This window comes from Oryctolagus cuniculus, chromosome 4 (assembly GCF_964237555.1).
Source record: "Oryctolagus cuniculus chromosome 4, mOryCun1.1, whole genome shotgun sequence".
NCBI lineage: Eukaryota > Metazoa > Chordata > Mammalia > Lagomorpha > Leporidae > Oryctolagus > Oryctolagus cuniculus.
Genome location: NC_091435.1, coordinates 131,939,221 through 131,951,779, shown reverse-complemented (window position 1 = coordinate 131,951,779; position 12,559 = coordinate 131,939,221). Strand labels below are relative to the sequence as shown.

At 47.4% G+C, this 12,559-nt stretch overlaps 1 protein-coding gene across 4 annotated transcripts in view; it reads right to left on the bottom strand.

Annotated features, from left to right (window-relative positions):
• Positions 1 to 12,559, bottom strand: part of WWTR1 (WW domain containing transcription regulator 1) — a 148,573-nt gene that overhangs the window by 13,858 nt on the left and 122,156 nt on the right. The window lies entirely within an intron of this gene.

Here is a 12,559-nt window from a genome sequence, read left to right as displayed (position 1 = left end):
CAAAGCTGAAAGGGTCTACACGATGTTGGGGAAAGCACTTCACTGTGCAGTTTCACATTTGTTCTCTCTGTTAGATGAAAGAGATCTGAAGTCAACTCCAAGTCAGCGGAGAGGAAACGCTACATTCTGTCTGCAGGGGGCTCACAGGATCACTTTCTAACTCCAGATGACTAAAACCTAGGGAGAACACAGGGAGGGCGCTGAACGTGCCTGAATCTGCCTTGTGTCCCACCAGGATGGATCCTCCCCGTGGCCGCCAGAGCCCTGCCTGCCAGCCAGCCCTGCCCACCGCCCCTCCCTTTCTCTCTTCCCATCAACAGGTCTCCTTGCTGCGCCTCCCACTTCCAGCACCAACTGCTGGAACCGCTCCCTCTGCCTGCAACTCACTCTCCAGACCTCCCCTGGGTTCACTCCCTCACTCGATGCCTGTTGCCCACAAATCTCTCTCCTGAGACATTCCTTCCTGACCTTTGTTGAAAACAGCCTCGGGCCTGCCATTCTCTCCCTCTGATCCTAAATGCAACTCCCTGCTAATAAGTCCCCAGGGAGCAGCAGATGACAGCTCAAGGACTTGGGTACTTGACACCCACACAGGATACCAGATTGAGTTCCCGGCTCCTGGTTTCAACTTGGCCCCATCTAGGTGGTTGCAGACATTCAGAAAGTGAACCAACAAATAGAAGATCTCTCTCTCTCTCTCTCTCTCTTTCTCTCCTCTCTATCTATCCCTAAAATAAATATAATAATATAATAAATATATTAATTAAATGGAGTGTGGGAAGCAGGTTCATTTCACTTACTTATATTTTATAATACAATCATCCTATGCTTAGTACTTTAAAAATTCCAGCCGTTTTTGGAACATTTCCCTATGTCTGATCATGAATTGAAAGAGAAAAACAAAAACAATACAAAATCCAAGGAGTAGAAACAAAAGGTCTAACCTCACCAAGACGTCCCCAGCCACACACGGGAGGGTTGGGTTTTGTTGTTATTGTTTGAAGACTAAATTTAGATATAAAATTAAAGCCCAGACCCAGAATGATCACGACAGCCCCATGACATCCAATGCCCTTGCACTGGCACAAATAAAAGGCAAACACCCATCTTTACCTAGACCAAGAAGCAGCAGTCAAAAAAAAAAAAAAAAAAAAAAAAAACAGTAAGGGCACTAAAGCAGGCTAAGCAAAGACAAAGACAAAAAACGGGCCCTGGGCTAAGTAAGCTCAAGTGGAGCCAGAGGGGCGACAGCTGGGCGAGGCACACGGAGGCCATGACTCAGGCCTCCGACTCTGAGAATGGGCAGTGCAGGGCCCAGACCTCAGCTCCTCTGGTGCAGGCAGGAGAATCAGCGCTAAGCTGCAGGCACAGCTGAGCCTCCTGCTTCGTCTCTCCTCTCCCATCCTTGCTCCAGTGAAGCATCTACTGACAGATGCTTCCAGTGTCCCCGCCATGTCCACCCACCCTATTCTGTGGAGCAAACCTTCAGTTTGCCAGACTCTCAGGACCTGGGGTGCTCTGCCTTGAGCTTACCCAGCCTTCCAGTTCCTGTTACACCACCTCATCCAGGATGCCTGCCCTGAACACCACAACCACACCAAGTCACTCCCTCCCACCTTCCTAGCCCTAAACTCCTAACTGAACGTGTCCAGCTGGTGTCTGAAACTCCGTCTGGTCCCAAAGCAGGATCTCGTACTAAGTTCAAGCTTTCTCTTTATGCCATCACTACCACCCAACCATGCTCAAAATCTGAGTCAACTACATCTCCCTCAGCCCCCAAAATCATTCATTCATTTGCACCTGCATTTAAAATACTACTGAGCCTACCACGTTCCAGGTACTGTCCTTAGCAGTAACTATTCGGCAGTTGACAAGGCAGACAGCGCGCTGACCTCATGGAGGATTCTAGTAGTGGCATCAGACCTTCACAAATAATGGAGTCAAAGATCCATCTCCCAGGCATCTCCATGCATCAAGACTCCTTTCCATCTGAGTGGCAGGCAGGACATCACTGCTTCTTGAGATATTCCCACTCATCTCCCTACCTCCAGCCAACACAGCTGTGCAAGGCTGCTCCCAGTCTCTGTCCAACGTTGTACTGAAGTCTTTTCAAAGAACGTGCAAAGCACAGCAGTCAGGATGGGCAGGGGACAAGGGGCCAACAGCCTAGGACGAAGTGGGGGATTATTTCACCAGCGCAGAGGACTCCAGGGGCACAGCATGCACTCTCACATGAGCAAAGGAAGAGGTCGTCTATCCCAGATTCGAGGCAGACAGGAAGGTCTTTCTGGTTTGTAGTCAGTTCAGTGGGGGAACTGGCTGCCTCTCACTTGTCTGGGATATCGGCCACTGGAAGTCTCAAGCAGTAGTTAAGGTTGCAATGCTGCTAGATATGTCCAGGGCAGGAGATGAACTGTCTTTGGAATCAGAAAGACAGGAGTTCAAATCCCAGTTCAGTATTTATATAGCTGTGGCATTCTGGGCTACAGTCTTAAGCTTCCTTGATAATTTGTTCATCTGGGAAAAAGATGGCTTGTAAGCGCTATCTTTTAAAGATTAGAAAGCTCGTAAAGAACACGGCACAGCGAAGCTGTCTAGAGAATGAGCTACTCATAATGTTCAACACATTGGGAGGTAGAGGCGTCACGTACTTGCACATTCTATTTCATTCCATTCCCATGACAACTCCACTGTCTCCATTTTCCAGATGAAGAAAGTAAGGACCAGAGAGACAGAGCAACTTCCCCACGATCCCTCAGCTAACCGGTGGTGCTGGGGGAGCCAGGATCTAAATCCAGGCCGTCTGGCCCGTGTGTCTGCTCCCATAACCACCACAATCAGTGCGGCAGAAAGAAGACAGCCAGGGAGGTTGACGCTGGCAGGCCTCACGTTCGCAGCCCTTTCACCTACTTTCAGGCTGCGAGGCTTGGGCAACTGACTCCGTTTCTCTGGCCTGCTTCCCCAGCTCTAAAATGGAAACAGCACACTGTTTCCCGCAGGCCGTGCAGAGGGAGTCGGAGGAAGCGGCCTGGTTAACTGTCCTGCTCGGCGTGGAAGCACACTGCCCGGACGCAGTCTATTGTACTTCTCAACGGACATGGGTGGAGCCGGCGCCCTGGGACCTCCCCGTGCAACACGCACGGTCATAAATGCCGATTTTACAGGCCGGCCTCAGGAGGATCTGCAAAGGCACCACCCCAACCCTTCCTCGCTCCCCAGCTTTCTGTTTTCTCTCTGTCCAAGCTGGGGATGGAAAGACCATTGCCAAATAAGGCCTGGAGGATCTCCACGAGTCTGTGGTCGTCTGTGTGGCTCAAAAAAGAGAACGCCTTCTCCTAGGGGCTGGGGCTCTGGCCGGTGTGTAAGCAGGACAGGGTGGCGCATGTGACAGACAAACGCTGATTGTGGGCGAAGGTGTCTCTGGAAGCAGTCCCCAGACCTCCCTTCCTCCCAGTTCCCCCCGGGGCCTGCAGCTGGCCTGAGGAAGAAACCAACAGAGGAGGTGAGAGAGGCAGTGGCAGCAGTGGAGCCTGCCGCAGCCCTGCTGGCCTTGGCTGAGGGAGCCCCTCTGGTTGCCAGCAGGCCCCTGCCCTCCCCGGGAAGGACTTCAAAGGGAGGCACATGACAATCGCCTCTTCAGGGGTGCCGGTGCAGTGCGTGTGGCCAGGGAGTGGACAAAAATGGGAGGCTGGATTGTTTTCATTACAAAGGGTGGAGTGAGCAGAAACAGAAGAAAAGGAAAAAATAAAGACAATGCTTCCAAATCCTAACGTTGCAAGAGTTATTCTGGTGCAGCATAGTGGCTGCACTCGCTCTCTCTCTCTCTCTCTCTCTCTCAAATCCCCAAGGAACTTCAGAGGCTGAACACAGAATGATCTACCTTGGGGCCAGCGCTGTGGCATAGCAGGTAAAGCTGCCATCTGCAGTGCAGACATCCCATATGGGCGCAGGTTCGAGGCCTGGCTGCTCCACTTCTGATCCAGTTCTCTGCTATTGCCTGGGAAAGCAGTAGAAGATGGCCCAAGTCCTTGGGTCCCTGCACCCAAGTGGGAGACCCAGAGGAAGCTCCTGGCTCTTGGCTTTGGATCAGCTCAGTTGCAGCCATTGTGGCCAAATGGGGAGTGAACCAGCGGATCGAAGACCTCTCTCTCTCTCTCTCTCTCTCTGCCTCTCCTTCTCTCTGTGTATAACTCTTTCAAATAAATAAATAAATCTTAAAAAAAAAAAAAAAAGAATGATCTACCATCTCTACAGAAGGAAAACCTTCCCCCACACACATCTCTTTCACTCTGAGCCAAGGGATTCTAGAAATTCAGGGTCCTATTTCAGGGAGCCTCTCTCTCCTGATTACCTCCTCACACACACTCAGCTGCCAGCCTCTCGCTGTAAAAGAGCAGTCAAAACTCGGATACTCTGGGGAGGATACGAGGTGAGGCCATAGCTAATACCCACCGCCTGTCTGCTGCTCTTTTCACTCCTGGTGTATTTAACAATGTTGTGCTGCATACACTCTGTCTCTGTTTTACAATCACATTAAGAACACATGATAATGTAGATACACTCTTATATAAATACTGCCAGGTGCAGGCATTGTTGCACAGCGGCTTGCTCGGGGAGCCCACACCCTGTATCAGAGTGCCTGGGCCCAAGACCAGGTCTGTTTCCGCTCCCACTTCCTGTCAGTGCAAAGCCTGGGAGGCAGCAGGTGATGGCTCAAGTATGTGAGTCCCAGCAACCCACTGGGTGAACCAGATGGAGTTCTAGGCTCCCAGCTTTGGCCTGACCCCATCACGGTTGTTGTGGCCATTTGGGGAGTGACCCAGCAGATGGAAGATCTCTCTCTCTCTCTCTGCCTTCCAAATAAAAACAAATAAATAAAACTTAAAAAGTACTAAGTGAATTTGAAATGGAATATTTCTCCCTACTTAAGTGATCTTGTTAACAACAGAAATAAGCTGTATTTCATTGATGGATCTCCACTTTAAAACTAGTTCAATTCATAACATTTTTCAAAGGGGTGTTTTTATTTTACTATCTATTTATATTTTTAAATTGACAAAATTGTACACATTTATCACATGCAATATGTTGTTTCAAAAAAAAAGAGAGAGACCCTGCACAAAGACGTGGCCCGGTACCAGTCCTCAACAACAAGGGACCATCAGGACACTGCCAAGTGGGTGACTTCTGGGGCCATCTTTGTGGTACAGTCAGCTGAGCTGCCACCTGCAACACAGGAATCCCATATCAAGAGCACCAGTTCCAGTCCTGGCTGCTCTGCTTCTGATCCAGCTCTCTGTTAATGTGCCTAGGAAGGCAGAAGATGGCCCGAGTGCTTGAGCCTCCGCCACCCATGCAGGACACCTGATGGGGCTCTGGACTCCAGGCTGTTGTGGTCTTTTGGGGAGTGAACCAACAGATGGAAGATTTCACTCTGTCTTTTTCTTTCTTTTTTATTCTGCCACTGAAATAAGTAAATATTCCAGGGGGGCAAAAAAAAAAACAAAGTGGAGGATTCCTGAGACTTCTGGGCAAGTAAAAGCCTTGAGTGAAGTCAGAATGGAAGATACGGGCCAGGGTTGTCTGGGTTACTGCTGTACATACAGTGCCTGGAACATCTGTTGAACAAATGAATGAAAGAATGGACTGAAATGGCCATACTGCTACCGAAGGAGTTACAGATTCACTAACCACTGGCTGACCTGGCCTCTGACACCCAAGGCCGGGAAGTGTTAGTGTTTTTTTCTTTTTGGACAGGCAGAGTGGAAAGTGAGAGGGAGACAGAGAGAAAGGTCTTCCTTTTCTGTTCGTTCACCCCGCAGTGGCCACTGCGGCCCCCACGCTGCAGCCGGCGCACCGCGCTGATCCGGAGCCAGGAGCCAAGTACTTATCCTGGTCTCCCATGGGGTGCAGGGCCCAAGCACTTGGGCCATCCTCCACTGCACTCCCGGGCCATAGCAGAGAGCTGGCCTGGAAGAGGGGCAACCGGGACAGAATCCGGTGCCCCAACCGGAGCTAGAACCCGAGGTGCTGGCGCCACAGGCGGAGAATTAGCCTAGTGAGCCGTGGCGCCAGCCCCGGGAAGGGCTTTTCTAAAAGCTAAATTTAAGACCCATGTTCTGAAGGGAAGACCAGGAAACAGCCACCATGTGGGCTTCATGAGGCAACACTTCTTATCCCTGCAGAGAGCTGATCTCCCCATGACACTTCCCCAGACCAGTGCCCCTCACAGTTGGGCGCAGCCCAGCAAACCCCAGGGATCTACCCGGGGAATCATGAGGAGAATCCTGCGGCCTCCTTCCGGTGGCCTCCCTGTTGCCCCGGCAACCAGAGGCCAGGCTGAGTCAGCGTTTTTGTCTGACAGGCTGCAGTCCCTGGCCCCCAGGCCCAGCTGAGGGAAGGCTGGGAAATGATGACGGTTTCCCAATAACGCGGGCTCAAGAAGGGGCTAGAGCCAAGGCTTCACCACTTTAGTCTTCCAGGCCCTGGAGGCCGACATGAAGTTCTTAAGGTTAAAATCTTCCAGGCAGCAGGCTCCAGCTCCAAAGCTTTATATTCAAATATACATAATATTTACATGACACAATAAGACACATGAAAGAAATCCTCTCTTCTGACAGACCCACCCATGTGTTTTCATGTCAAGGAAAGCTCTTTGAGATGTATAAACAGAAATCGAGAAGTCTGTTTCCCAATGTCTTACCAGTGACTAACATTTTCCATTTTATTTGGTAAAGTTGCAAACATGACTTTTAGGATACTGAGCAAACACTGTGCTGAAAAAGAACTCAGTAATTTATATTTTTAAACATTAAACTCTTTTCTACTAAAAAACTTCAAAGGAACAAAATTCTAATTTCCTTTTTAAAAATTAATATACCAGGAAGTAAAAAGAGATGCTTTCTTTGCTAAGATGCCACTTCTGAGGCCCCTACTGTGGCATACCAGGTTAAGCCACTGCCTGCAGTGCTTGGCATCCCATATGGGAACTGGTTCGAGTCCTGGCTGTTCCCCTAACGATCCAGCTCCCTGTTAATTTGCCTAGGAAAATAGCAGAAGATGGCCCAAATAACTGAGTCCCTGCCAACCATGTGGGAGACTCGGATGGTGTTCCACATTAGGGAGTGAACCAGTAGATGGATGGAAGATCTCTCTCTCTCTCTATCTGTGTGTGTGTGTGTGTGTGTATGTGTGTGTAACTCTGCCTTTTAAATAAAAACTAAATCTTTAAGGATTAAAAAAAAACTTTCTTCTGAGTAGAACAAGAAGCTGCCTCTTAGCCCTTTAGGAAATTTAGTAAGAATAAAACTGTATCACGGAAAATGGACCATGTCTTCCATGAAAATCGCTTTATGATGTCAGTGACATATGACCCACTTTCCTAACCAGGCTGTGTACTGCAGACCGGGTAGGGCATCCCTCCACTTGGAGCACCTGCCACATTGAGATGATTCATTGGTGATAAGAAAAAGTAGCTCAATTCTGATGCTAAAGTAGAGTGACTATGGTTGAGGAAATGCTCCCACTTCAGAAGATTCCTAGTCAGCAGAGCCAACAAAGTTCTTCTTAGGTAGCTGTTCAAGACCTTGTTGGCCTGAGATCACTGAAAAGAAATAAAAGCATAGCTATTCGGCATGGTGGCTGAGACACTGGTGTGTCCACATCCCATAATGGGGCGCCTGGGTTCAAAGCCTGACTCTGTTCCTGATTCCAGCTTCCTACTGATTTGCACCCTGGGAGGCAGCAGGTGATGGACCAAGTAGTTGGGTCCCTGCCAACCATGTGAGAGGCTTGAATTGAGTTCTATGCTCCTGGCTTCTGCTTAGCCCAGCTCTGGCTGCCGCAGGTGTTTGAGTAGTAAACTAAGGGATAGTAGATCTCTGTCTGTCTGTCCATCTCTCTTTCTCATTACCTTTCCAATAAATAATATGACTTTTAAAAAATCAAGGAAATAAAGGAGCACTTAATACTTGTTTCAGAGAACTGTTCTCCAGTGTGTCTGGTCTCAGTTCAAGTAATGAAAGTCAAAGATGGTAGCCATTGGAACCTCACAAAGTAGAGAATGGTTTTAATCCCCTACTCTGGCCACATATTTGGATTAGATGTCATTTTTAAAAACATTTATTTATTTATTTATTTAAAGTCAGAGCTACAGAGAGAGAGGGAGACAGAGAAAGAACAAGTGAGCTCTTTCATCCGCTAGTTCACTCTCCAGATGGCCACAATGGCCAGTACTGGGCCGAGCCAAAGCCTGGAGCAGGAGCTTTATCCAGGTCTCCAACATGGGTGACAAGAGCCTAAGTGCTTGGACCATCTTCCACTACTTTTCCCAGCCACGTTCTTAGGGACCCGGATCAGAAATGCTGCAGTTGGGACAGGAACCGACACCCAGATGGGATGCGCCAGCCCCAGATGTCATTATTTTGCATCCTCTACTAGAAAATAAGTTATCTGAGGCAGCCACGTCCCACGTATCTTGCTATTGTTTTCTACCACATTCACTGAATGAATGAATGATGAGATAAAGGAAGGAAGGAATGAAAAAAGGTTTACAACTGGAAATAATGGAGGTTCACTTCAGATTTGCAATTTGTTAATATCCTGCCAATTTCAGTGCCAATGAGCTAACACACAATGCTCTCACATTGTAAACTGACATCAGATTGTGAGATAAGGACTGAGAAATTTTTTTCTCCACAGTACACTGTCAAACTATGTGGGCTGAGGAGTAATAGCAGCAGCAGAAGGAAGAAGAGAAAGGAAACTGAACACTTGTGTAACCTATGATTTATAAGGACCTTCCTCATTTAACATTTCATTTAAGAATAGTAAAAATAGGGGCTAGTGTTGTGGTGCAGCAGATTAAGCTACCGGCTGCAACATGGGCATCCCGTATGGGCACCAGTTCTAAACCAGCTCCCTACTAATGGCCTGGAAAATCAGCAGAAGATGGCCCAAGTACCTGGGCCCCTGCCACCCAAGTAGAGGACCCAAATGAAGATCCTGGCTCCTGGTTTTGGCCTGGCCAAGCTCAAGCCATTGTAGCCATTTGGGGAGTGAACCAGCAGATGGAAGATCTCTCTCTTCCTGTAATTCTGCCTTTCAAATAAAGGTAAATAAATCTTTAAAAAATAAAATAATAATAAAAACATACAGAGCAAGGATGGCTTCCTATGAATTAGGGATAAATTCAAGTAATAATTAGATTTTGCTAAGCTCCCTTTCTGCTAGAGACAGAACACTGCATGGGGCTTCTCTCTGGGAAACTCTCCTTGGCTAGAACTACAGGTAGGTGGAGATCCACCTGCAGAGCAAGGGTCCTGAGAAGACAGACCGTACAGTTAGGACTTCCTGCAAGGAAGAGGAGAGTCTGGGTCATCACAAACTTTCCAACTAGCAAGGGATATTCAGGCAGCTGTTGGCTACCCAGGACAGGAGAGTGGGACAGAGTGGAAAAATGCAAGCCCACAGGTGAGCTTCCTGTCTCAGCAGGACCACTGCTTCCCTCATCCCTACAACTCCTACCAGATGCTGGGAGGCAGTTAAACAGATAAGCCACAGATCACTCCTGCTTCCCATCCCTTTCCCTGCCCTTACTCTGGCTGAGGAACCAACAGAAGCAGAAAATCGCCAAGAGAAAGAAGTCAAGACCCCTACTAAGCGGATACATATAATCCACAAAATCAGGCATTCTGGCAGGTGCTCTAAGAGATTTCAACATCATTTATTACATGAGGGGACTTCAAAATAGTTGTGGAAATAAAATATGTTTATTTTGGTGCAAAAATATGTGGAAATTCATGCATACACAGGGTCTTCAACAAACTCACCAATATAAACTTATCTTTTAATTCCATTTTTCCACAAACTTTTTGCAGTGTCCATGAATGGCCTTAAATAATATCTTTGGCTCTGAAGAGCAAGCTGCTTCTGGATTGGGAAAAAACTTTCCACTATTAGAAAGTTAACTTAGAACTTTTTGTCCTGTACAGTCCCTTCCTCCTAACTACACACACACACACACACACACAAATGAACTGTGGGAGCCTCTGAGCACATCCACACAGCCTTTTCCCCTGCTGCCCTCCATGGTGGAACTCCTCACTATGATGCACCAAAATGCTCCAAGCTCCACAGCCTCCAGGATTAGCATGTAAGGAACTGGGTCCGCATTCCTGTAACATGAACCATCAACACTGCATGAGGGTTCAAAGGCACCTACAGCTGGAGTAAGGGAAACAATTTGGGGATCTTCTCCCCACCCCTTTTCAGAAATACTTTCCGTGGGAAAGAAGGAGGTGGAGCAAGAGAAAGGCTAAGAAGCAGAAACAGAAGTAAGTCCCCCTTTGCAGAAGAGTCACCATGCTTTATTAAAAAACAAAGCCCTCATTTGGCTCATTTAAATATAAAACCAAGAGAGAACTCATAAATGCTGCTCTAATACTATTTAGTTCACTGTCTATGAAAACAAAGAAAATTTATTCTAAATGGAATCATTATCCAAAGACAGAAAACAATCATACAATTATTTCCTGCCAGAAACACAATATCGTATGTCTACAAACAAGATAAACCACTGTTTCCCTAATACAACCAAGAAAGTTCAAACATAAATCTTCAGGGTAAAAGGCTCAACCGTGCTTACCTTATAAAGCTGTATTCAGCTGAAAAACAAAGCATGATTTATATTCATTTCCTTTATTTTCAAAGGCTATGCCTAAGAAATTGTTTTAATTTTCCATGTATTTTAACTACACCCAACATGAGTACTTTATATTCTAGATTTTATTCGATGAAAAATACATTATTCATTGATGGATAAGAAATACATTATTCATTTATAGAAGTCGAAGTCTATTTTTGGAAGTATCAGATAAAACCAAAAAAAAAAAAGTATTTAACCTAACACACACCCCTCCCCGCTCCAATAAAACTTTCTGGAACGGTTAAAACTAATTTCCCAAAAGGAGCAGAAGGAAGCTACCCATATATCTTGCTTCATGTGAGTCATAAAGCAAAGTCTGAAGAATTGCACCAATAAACTAAACTTTTCTTCCCAAAACGTAGCCAGAAAAATGTCCGAGGTCTGTAAACACGAGCTATGTTAGTTTAGCGACACAGAAGGAAAAATTGCATTCTTCCATAGAGCAGACCACCGAAGCAGGGAGAAAACTGTGGGTTCCTTTAGGGATCCTCTTGTATTCATTCTTGTACAGCACTGAGCCTGCTCCACGGGGACCACACAGCAGTGGTTCTGTTGACTGAATGAATGAGTGACCGGGGCCAGGCGGCTTTGCAGAGCATGCTAACAGAGCTCATATACCGACCATTTTCCTTCCTATTCTCCCTTCAATTTTCCCGCTTTTTCCTGCTAATGACCAATTGCTGCAGATTCTTTGTTATTTGTTCTGTGGCGCACCCCTTCCACGACCTCCTATAATCTGGGGGTGTCCTATGACTGCTTTCTTTTTTTTTTTTTTTTAAGGATTTTATTTGAGAGGCAGAGTTACAGACAGTGAGAGGGAAAGACAGAGAGAAAGGTCTTCCTTCCGTTGGTTCACTCCCCAAATGGCCGCAATGGGCCTGAGCTGTACTGATCCGAAGCCAGGAGCCAGGAGCTTCTTCCAGTCTTCCACACGGGTGCAGGCGCCCAAGGACCTGGACCATCTTCTACTACTTTCCTGACCATCCCAGAGTGGGTGGGAGGCAGCGGTGGCAGTGGTGGCAGAAGCCGCAGCAGTCGTCCTCCCAATAGTTCTTTTTTTCCGTTCTCTTTCTGCAGTTCTGGGCACCTCTACCTGCCCCGGGGTGGACCCCAGCACTCTCTGGCGTGCTCCCGTATCACTCTAGCCAACCTTTTGTGGTTCCATCACTTGACTGTCCCCTCTATTCATGAATTTCTCTCTGCGCGACTCAGCACACCTTGCTGCTGTACCGCCATCTTCTCCATGACTGCTTTCATCAGAACATAGCAAAAGTGACTCCATGACACTTTTCAGAGCCACTTCCTGTCCCTCAAAACACTGTCTCTTGGACACCCAAGCTGCCATGTAGTAGGTCCCACTACTCTGAGGTAGCCATGCTGTAGGTGGCATGTGTAGATACTCTAGGCTTTAGTCCCAGCTAAGCCCCACCGTCCAACAATCCTCACCATGGTGCCACACACTTCAGTAGGCCATCCTGGACCCTGCAGACCAGCCCGCCCCCAGCTGAAATCACTAAGTGACCTTGGTCATCACCACACAGAGCAGAAGAGCTCAGCTGAGCCTCTTCCAAAGGCCTAACCCACAAAACTGCAGTACAATGAAATGGCTATCATTTTCAGCCACTAAATGCTGGAATACCTTGTTACACCACTATAGATCACTGGAACATTCTCTCTACTTTCTCCTTTACCTCCTTCTTATGAGAAGCAGTGGGAGCCAAAAGCAGCCACCCTTCTTCAGCCAGCCTTTCTGTTTGCAGAAGTTGGGCACTGAAGACCATGCAGGCGGACAACGGGAGGCAACTGACCCTAACATCAAGACGTAGAGTCAGGCTCTAGATGGCAAATGCACTC